Below are 9,583 nucleotides of genomic sequence, written 5' to 3' on the forward strand. Positions count from 1 at the left end.
AAACGATGTGCGGCCGTTCACGAATTTAGAAATATTCAATCAGCATTACTTAGCCTTGTTAGATAGTGGGGCTACGAAAAGCGTGATTGGAGGGAGCTTAGCGAATAAAATTCTCGATTCGAAAATTGACTTTAACAAAATAAAAGGCGATGTGAGAACCACCGACGGACAAAAACAACATGTTGTAGGTTCCATTTCAATTCCTATCGTTTATAACTCCATTGCAAATAATTTCGAATTCTTAATTGTCCCGTCTATCAAGGAAAACGTTCTCTGTGGAATAGATTTCTGGAGAGCGTTTGGCATTTCAGTACATCATTCGAATACGTTGAACTCAGTGGATTTCGAAGAAGTGGAGTCGAATCAGTTGTCGTTAACCCTAGCCCAAAAGAAACGCTTACAATCAGTAATCACTTCCTTTCCTTCGTTTGAAATTGATGGTCTAGGAAAGACTCCTCTTGTAGAACATATCATCGATACTGGGGACGCCAAGCCCATAAAACAGAGGTTTTATCCGTTATCACCAGCAAGGGAAAAATTTTTGTGCGAAGAAGTAGATAGGATGATCAAGCTTGGAGTCATTGAAGAAGCTCCATATTCCGCATGGTTATCTCCCGCGATATTGATTGTTAAGCCTGGAAAAGTCAGATTTTGTTTAGACTGCCGCAAGGTAAATGAAGTGACCAGTTAGGATGCTTATCCTATACCAAATTTTGATGGCTTGATAAGTAGACTTCCTCCTGTACATTGTGTGTCGAAAATCGATTTAAAAGATGCCTTTTGGCAAATCTGCTTGGATGAATCATCGCGGGCAAAAACCGCATTCACTATCCCGAACAGGCCGCTATATCAATTTAAGCGGATGCCATTCGGATTGTGCAATGCACCGCAGACCATGAGCCGATTGATGGATCAAGTAATTCCTTACGACATGAAAGGTCATGTTATGGTTTATTTGGATGATTTACTTGTATTATCGCAAAGTTTTGATGAACATTTAATTCATTTGGCTGAGATCGCAACACGATTGCGTAGGGCAGGTTTGACCATTAATATCCGTAAAAGTAATTTTTGTCTAACAAAAGTCGAATATCTTGGTTACATCGTAGGTGAAGGCACCTTGCAGCCTAACCCGGCTAAAGTTCAAGCAGTTGCAGATTTTCCAGTGCCGTCAACAAAAAGACAGCTGAGACGATTCCTAGGAATGACCGGTTGGTATCAACGGTTTATCCCTCAGTATTCGTCGATTATCTTTCACCTAACAGAATTGCTAAAGGGCACGTCATTTGCTTGGAATGATAATGCTCAAATTTCGTTTGAAGAAATCAAAAGAAAATTATCCTCAGCACCGTTCTTGATAAACGCAAACTATGAGAAGCCGTTTATAGTCCAATGCGACGCTTCCATGCATGGCGTAGGCGGTCTGTTAGCCCAATGTGATGAGTCAGGAATCGAGCGACCCATCGCATACATGTCGAAAAAACTAAATAAAGCGCAGCGAAATTATTCCGTTACGGAACTCGAATGTCTTGCCGTTGTATTGGCGGTAAGAAAATTTCGCATGTACATCGAAGGACACGATTTTAAAGTCGTGACTGATCATGCAAGTTTACGTTGGCTAATGAACCAAAAAGATCTAAGTGGTAGACTAGCTAGATGGTCATTCAAATTGCAAGGATATAATTTTTCTATCGAACATCGCAAGGGTAGTGAGAATGTGGTCGCAGACACGCTTTCCCGTGCCTTTGAGCCAGCAGACGAAGTAGCTGCGGTGGACCTAGAGGTATACCCTGAAATCGACTTGTCTTCGGAGGCATTTCGATCCAACGAATACTGCCGGCTAAAAAATAATATTATTCGTTCCAACTTGCCAGATTTTCGAGTTGTAGATGATTATATATATTTCCGAAATGAACCCTCAGCTAGTAGTGTAGATGAGAACATGGAGGGTTGGAAATTATTTGTGCCACCTGAATTACGCTTAAATGTTATGAAAGCAGCACATGATCAACCAACATCCACGCATTGTGGGATGGCCAAATGTTTGGAATGTATTCGCAGACATTTGTACTGGCCGAACATGGTGGTTGACGTACGCGAGTACATACGCCACTGCGAGTTCTGTCAAACGTCGAAAGTTCCTAATCGATGCCTCAAACCAACCATGGGAAACCAAGTGGTCAGCGAAAGGCCTTTCCAAAGGTTATATGTCGACTTTGTTGGTCCGTACCCACCATCAAAAAAACGAAACATTGGTATATTCGTCATTCTGGATCACTACTCAAAGTTCACATTTCTCAAGCCCATAAAAAGGCTCAATGCCAAAGTAGTGGTAGATATACTGCAAGAAGATATTTTTGACTGTTTTGGAGTACCCGAGATAATAGTGAGTGACAATGGCACTCAATTTAAAAGCCTGGAATTCTCCTCACTCTTGTCGAAGTACGGCATACAGCATATGTGTACCGATGTATACTCGCTCCAGGCAAACGCGGTGGAAAGAGTTAATCGTTCGATTAATGCTGCTTTGCGCACATATATTCGGTCCGACCAAAGCCTATGGGATGTATACATTAGCAGTATAAATAGTTCGCTACGAAACACTATACACCAATCTATTGGGATTTCTCCATACTTCGTTGTGTTTGGGCAAAATATGATTAAGCGGCAATGATTACAAGTTGCTCAAAAGCCTGAACATGCTGAATGAAGGGCAATTAAAACTCGATCGAGCAGACGAATTTCCCTTAATACGTTCTAATATTCAAAAACACATGGATAAGGCATATGAAAAGAATTTGCGAACGTATAACTTACGCACACGCCCTCGTTCTTTTGAAGTCGGTCAAATAGTAATAAAACGCAACTTCGTTTTAAGCAATTTGGCTAAGCATTTCAACGCGAAACTTGCACCAGTTGGAACTAAGGCACGTATCAAACGAAAAATTGGTAATTGTATATATTTGTTAGAAGACCTCAAGGGAAAAGAACTTGGTCATTACCATGCTAAAGACATTTGGGAATGTAAGTAATCACCCCTTTTTCAGCTTTTATCTCAGTATTAGTTAATCCTTTCGATTAAACCTGCGTTGTGATGGGGTGATGAGTTTTATTTCTGTAAACATAAACATACATTGCCATTGGCATGATCAGCTGATCGCAATCAGCTTGAATAGGCAGCACTGCACCATAACATTTATGCAATTACATATGATCAGCGGAGGTTAATAACATAACCAGAGTGACCATGACCTATGTTAATGACGCCGTTGCGAATGAAAATATCGTGTCTTGGGTGAATGCTACATTGCCTCTTTTAGTTTTGGCGAGGCGTCATTCTTTTCCATTTTAATCGCCAACGAGTACAGTCGGTTTAGATTGCTTTAAAAATTATAAAATTCAATTTTTCACGTGGGCGTAATAAACCCACGTGTATCGGCACTCAAGCTCAAAAAAAAAAAAAAAAAAAATAATTAAATAAAAGGGAAGGAAAAAAGGTCCAAGGTCCCCAGAAAGAAAAGGGGTAATATAGACATCATGCGCTCCCAAGAGCTTGGCTATAACATTTCACCGGAATAAAGAAAATTTTCAGAATTCGGACACTGACAAATATTCACTAAAGGATCGTTACTGGAGTCGTGGGGTGCCTTTCCTGTGTGTGGTAGTCGTAGGAAGGTGCAGGCTAAAGCGCGGGGCTGCGTTATTGCGTTCCAAAAAGAAAAATTACGCATAACGCGTAGTCCTTATCGGAGCCAAAGCCAAGGCCCCAAAGCACCAAAAAGCGACAATCTACACTGGTAGCAGGGAGCGAATTTCCTAAGGGCGGACCAAGATGTCAGCATCGTCTCATTTTCTGCAGATAAGCTTTGAACCTCGCTAACCAATAGTTCGTGCTGCACGCATAGGCAGACCAACGTGACCACGTGTTCGACCCATTGATTCTCGGATATTCTTGAGCGCAGATCTGGTGGATAGCTAACCAGTGCGCACCCTCACTCGGATTTACAACATCTGATATAATTGTTAAACGGCATACTGGCCGTAGGTATAAGCGAAGGGCATAAGTACACATGAAATTTAGATTGCAATTCTTTCCGTTTTATATCGCTGACATTGTCTTTCGATCCTGATTTAGCATGTATATGTCGCTGACTACTATATTTCTACGTTACACAGTTCAAATTAAGAGTCCACAGCACATCATCGTCGTCAACAGGCCTGCTGACATCGTTGGATCATACTAAAGAAGTGAGTACTGTGTGAAAGAACAAAAGATAATAAGCCAACATATCGAATTGTACGTATTGTTTGAATCGCGGTTATAGTCAGCGGGTGTACTCCTAATCAGCCTTCATAATTACAAATAACTTTTGTGGATCATTCAGATCAGCAGTGATTTAACTTCGTATTAGTTTCGAAGTGTAATCTCATTCATGTGTGTTTTTGCCCAGATTGAGTTTAGTTTTATAAAAAAAAAAAAAAAAAGGGAAAAACGTTGTTCTTCTCACTTAATGTATAATGAAGTACGATCATGAGTTTAAATCTTCTTTTAATACACTTATATGATAAAATGAAATCTTAATTCCTTTTTGGGCACCTTAGGTAAATAGTATCGCATACAAAAGGGTAGTTGCAACGACAATCGCAGATGCAGCTACAGGCAGGGTGGGTGAAGACCGAGGGTAGCCAACATCTTAGCTCCTCGGCTCTATATGATATATTCTGCTTGCAGATCGTAGTCGCTCCTTATATATCGTGATACCTTAACTCTGTCTACCTTTTTTTTCTTTATTATACTTGACGCGTCGAGTGTGTTAGGGAGCAAAAGAACCCACGCCACTTCCCTGAGCACGGTCGGAACCCGTAGACGGAGTACGCTCCCAATGCACAACACGAGTGTTAGGCAAGACGCGCCCAGCGTAGCCGTCGTGTTCGTTACATACTGCTGAAGCAAATGAGCGCATAGCGTCAGCTGAATTTGGTGTTGGTAGAAGAGGGTTCAGGGTCTTCCCTAGTCGGGAGCTCCCGACTAGAGCCTCTTACTTAATTTTCCTCTGCGTCAGTTTCATCAGGCCGTTTTCGGGCTCACCCTTCAAAAGTAGTGTTATGAAATTGTTAATAATGTTAAGTGTTAATTTATTAAATGGGCTAGGAAATTAATGGTGCATGACGGGTGCACGTCAAGTGTTGTCTATATATCCAACTCATGGTGGAGAGGGCTCCGTTAGGGTGGACCTTTACACCTGTTCTCCATATGAATGTTTGCAGGCTGTCTGTTTGCTTGCTCGAAAAGCAACTGAAACTCGTAAGTTGGACCTTAAACATTAATTATTTTCTTAGCCATCATTTCCATTTATTGTTGCCCTACTCACTCCTGGTTGATTACTGGGAGGATCTTAACCCTGACCTGTTGCTGTAACAACTTATGTAGGAAAACGGATAAAAGTGTGAATTTTATATTAGTAGAAAAGTCTTACTGTTTGAAACAGAAGTTATTTCACCCAATTATTTATGTGAAAAAAAACAAAGAAGAAAAATCTGGGCCCTAAACCATGTCGAAATGGTAAGGCAGATTATATTTGGCTGTGCCGAAATGGGGAAAAGGAGAAAAACGGTTAAATATAGGAGATTATGGAGCTGTATAAATTATTTTAGTTACTAGGTCCAACACAGTAGATGATATGGGAGACACCGAGAGACAATCGAAGTCAGCAGCAATCATGTTCATCATCATCATGTTCCTGGTCTAAGAAAGGTATTGTAATAATATGACTCTGGAATTTATATCATTATAGGCAAAAATGGAAAAGACATGCTCCAATGTATAAGGCAGATCGGCGAGAGCACACCTGAGCACGACAACGTTAGGAAATGGAAGCCAAAGCCGTCATAGCACCAACGTGCGTCGACCGTCTGTGGATCCGATTAAAAAATGGATATGTTCCTAACGAGGTCAAAGGGACAAGAGGGAACGATTCATTCATTCGAGCGTCTGCCCATGTACAGAGGCTGGAGGTGCATATCCGGTTATGAGGACTAGTATTTAAGGCGGACCTTGGAGTATGCTGGTGTCTGCTGGAAAATGAATTGCGCAAACGCAAGCAGAATCCAGGCAAGACGATCGACTAGTACATCCAGGCAATGCTGGGTCAGCGCTTCCGAATGGGAACGCCGTCTTCAGATCATGACTTAATAAAATGAACATTAGTGATGGGATATCCAGGGTTATACACCCCATATATATTATCAAATTAAAAAGGTTGTGAGGTTGGCGGTAGACAACAATCTGTAATTTACAAATTTTTTTTTTTAAATTTAAACATTTAATTATTAAGAGATATTACTTTGTGTCATGATGCATAGCACCTGCTTAAAACTCACTGGAAGTCAGCCAATGATCAGGCATGGCACATCAGAAGCAAGTTCACGAGGTATATGCGTCGTACAATGAACTCGGACAACAAGAGGAGTGGAGTGGAAGCGATAAGCTTAACAGCCTGAAGCAAGTTGAGGAGTTGCGTTCCAATCCGTCGCTACACGGGAACTAAATCCCTCCACTAACGCATTATAAGCGATAAGAAAAAGCTGACGTAAACAATTAAATATTAGAGTTAATCCCCTCAACTCAGGGTGAAACAAGCGCTACCGCTACAAACAGCGCCAGGAGTGCCGGATGTTATACGTTTCGATACAATTGGCAGTCAAAGGGGACGTTCGATCATTCGCAATCTGGAACAGCGAGAGATTGCTGCGCTACTGTATACGTGAGCATCCGTCAGTTTGGTGGGAGAAGGTTGCATGCAATCGACAAAACAATTGGGATTAGAAATATACTGGGGGCACGCAACATCACATTCTGGGTCGTGTCTATGCTTCAAACGACGACCGGACTCACCAATTAGCGCTGTCCCTATGCCCATCTTTCAAATAGTCACTTTACTTTGAAGAAGAATTTTGAAGAAAATTTGATCTAGAACCGGAAATTCTAGGAGGCGAGTAGCTGGGGCATGTCGATGCCGTGCTCAGGACAAAAGGCGAATCGATAGCCGCTCATGAACTGAATACTGAACAACACATTCGACTGCAAGAGGCAAAAGAAGGTATTCTGTATTGCGAATCTGGACGATTGGAACACACAAATATAAAAATATTTACCATTCAAAAAGTGGATGAGGGGTACCACTCAAAGAGCTACTAAGAGGCAAGCAGTGCCCGATTCAAATAAAGATAATTCCCGGTGGAATGATCAAGCCATTTCATCATTCACCGAGTCGACTAGCGGCAGATTAATCCAACGCTGTAAAGAAACAGGTCAACAAGTCGTCTACAAATGTAGCGAGTAGAGTTGTAGTCGTAAAAAAAGAAGCTGGAACACTACGAGTTTGCATAGACTATAGAAAGTTAAACAGCGGGCTAAGGGATGGCAATGGACCTCGAAATGGGGTTTTCCATGTGCCCGTTAAAAAGCAGAGCATATACAGCCTTTGGTACAAAGGAATGACTTTTCGAGTTTAATAAAGCGCCTTTCGGCCTTAAAATCACGCCAGCAGCGTTAATTCGGTTCGTTATCCATATATTTAAGGATCTGATCAACGCTGATGTGCTACAGCTTTATATGGACGAAATAATTGTTTACGCAGCGTCGCCCGATATATGTATGCAGAAAACAAAGTTAGTTCTGGAGGCAGCTGCGCAATTGGCTTTAAAGATTGAATGGAAGAAAAGTAACCTCATGCAACCACGCATAAGCTTTCTTGGCCTTATTATCGAGTATGAGCAAATTTGACCTGGTAAAGAAAAGACAACAGCGGTCAGCCATTTTTCTACGCCTAAGGACATTAAAGCAGTACAAGCTTTTCTGGGGCTCACCGACTATTTCAGAAAATTCATTTCTAGGTACGCGCAAGTTGCCGTTCACGAATTTACTTAGTAAGAAGCGGTGTTCAATATTGGCGAGGCAGAACAACAGTCGCTCCAAAGCTTATTATTATTATTACATTATTATTACATATTTATTGACGTGAATCGTCAACAGAGCTCCACACGGATGCGTGTAAAGAAGAATTTGGAGCGGTGTTACTAAAGCAGTTTGATGGAAGCTGAGGCTAAACGTCACAGTTACTACTTAGAGGTCAAATCAGCATACCTCGCACTCAAGAATTCGACACTATCTGTTGGAGATCCAATTTAATCTTGACACTGACTATGTAGCGTTTAAACAGACAACAACTAAAGCAGACATACCAATAGAAATTTCACAGTGGATCCTGTATATGGAGGACTTCACATTCAAAGACGTACATATTCTAGGTGATGAAATGAGACACGTGGACTGTCTGAGCCGTTTTCCGCAGACGTGCATGTTCATGACGACGGAGTTAACTGCTCGAATAAGGAGGGCGCAACAAGATGACGACTTCATCAAAGCTGTTGTAGATATCTTGAAGCAATCCCCGTACCATAGGCTTTAAAGACATACCAGATGTTTGGCAAGTTGTTAACGGTTTTATGTTTTTTTTATTTGTTTATCTGATAATGAACTGTTTGACGCGGCAGCTTAAATTCATTTCCAATGTCTTTTACGGCAACCCCAGCTTCAAACTTCGCTATGATTAAAACTCTGACAACATGGCTTACCTCAGCCGTTTTCACCATTGTGTTCAGCTATAAGTGATCGATTTAAATTTATTAATTATAAGTAAGTAAGAGGTTCTAGGGAGCTCCCGACTAGGGGATACCCGGAACCCTCTTCTTCCAACATCAAATGCATATATATATTCTATTTTAGAAGCTATATGTCAAGTTTGGTGACTCTAGTTCTTATTACTTACCAAACTTTCTCAAAAAACAGGATATCGATATCAAATGTATCGATTGCTTAGAAACGGAGTAAGTTATCGATTATCGAAAATAACCTCGATCTGCGCGGGAACAAGGAGCACCTACATCTAAAATTTCAGTCTCTAGCTTTTATAGGCTCTGAGATCCTTGCGTTCATACATACGGACGGACGGGCGGACAAACAGACGAACATGGCTAGATCGACTCGGCTATTGATGCTGATCAAGAATATATATACTTTATGGGGTCGGAGATGCTCCCTTCTGCTTGTTACATACATTTGGATTTTGCACAAATACCATATACCCTTATACCCATTTTTAATGGGTTTAGGGTATAACAAGTAAGAGGTTCTAGTCGGGAGCTCCCGACTATTGAATACCCTCAACCCTCTTATTCCAACATCAAATAAATTTAAAAAAAAGTTCCCTTGACAGGGTTCGAACTCGCAACTGACAGTAGTACTTGCTGTCGACTCCACTCAACAGCCACTACAGGAAAAAAAAACTCTTTCCCCGGTAGGACTCGAACTCGCGACAGTGCGGTCCACTTGCTATGCCTCTTCCCAGCAGCCACACCAATAAATTAGTACTTATGATGAAAAACGAACTTAAATAGCATTACAGAAAAAAGTCGCAATAACCATGCTGTTTAAATGCAAAGCAGACGCGCATAAATGTGTGTGTACACATGTATACAGAAATTCCTAAAGCTGTTGCCCCATTCAATTGCGCAGTTGCGT

Source organism: Drosophila virilis, unplaced genomic scaffold (assembly GCF_030788295.1).
Source record: "Drosophila virilis strain 15010-1051.87 unplaced genomic scaffold, Dvir_AGI_RSII-ME tig00003822, whole genome shotgun sequence".
Lineage (NCBI taxonomy): Eukaryota > Metazoa > Arthropoda > Insecta > Diptera > Drosophilidae > Drosophila > Drosophila virilis.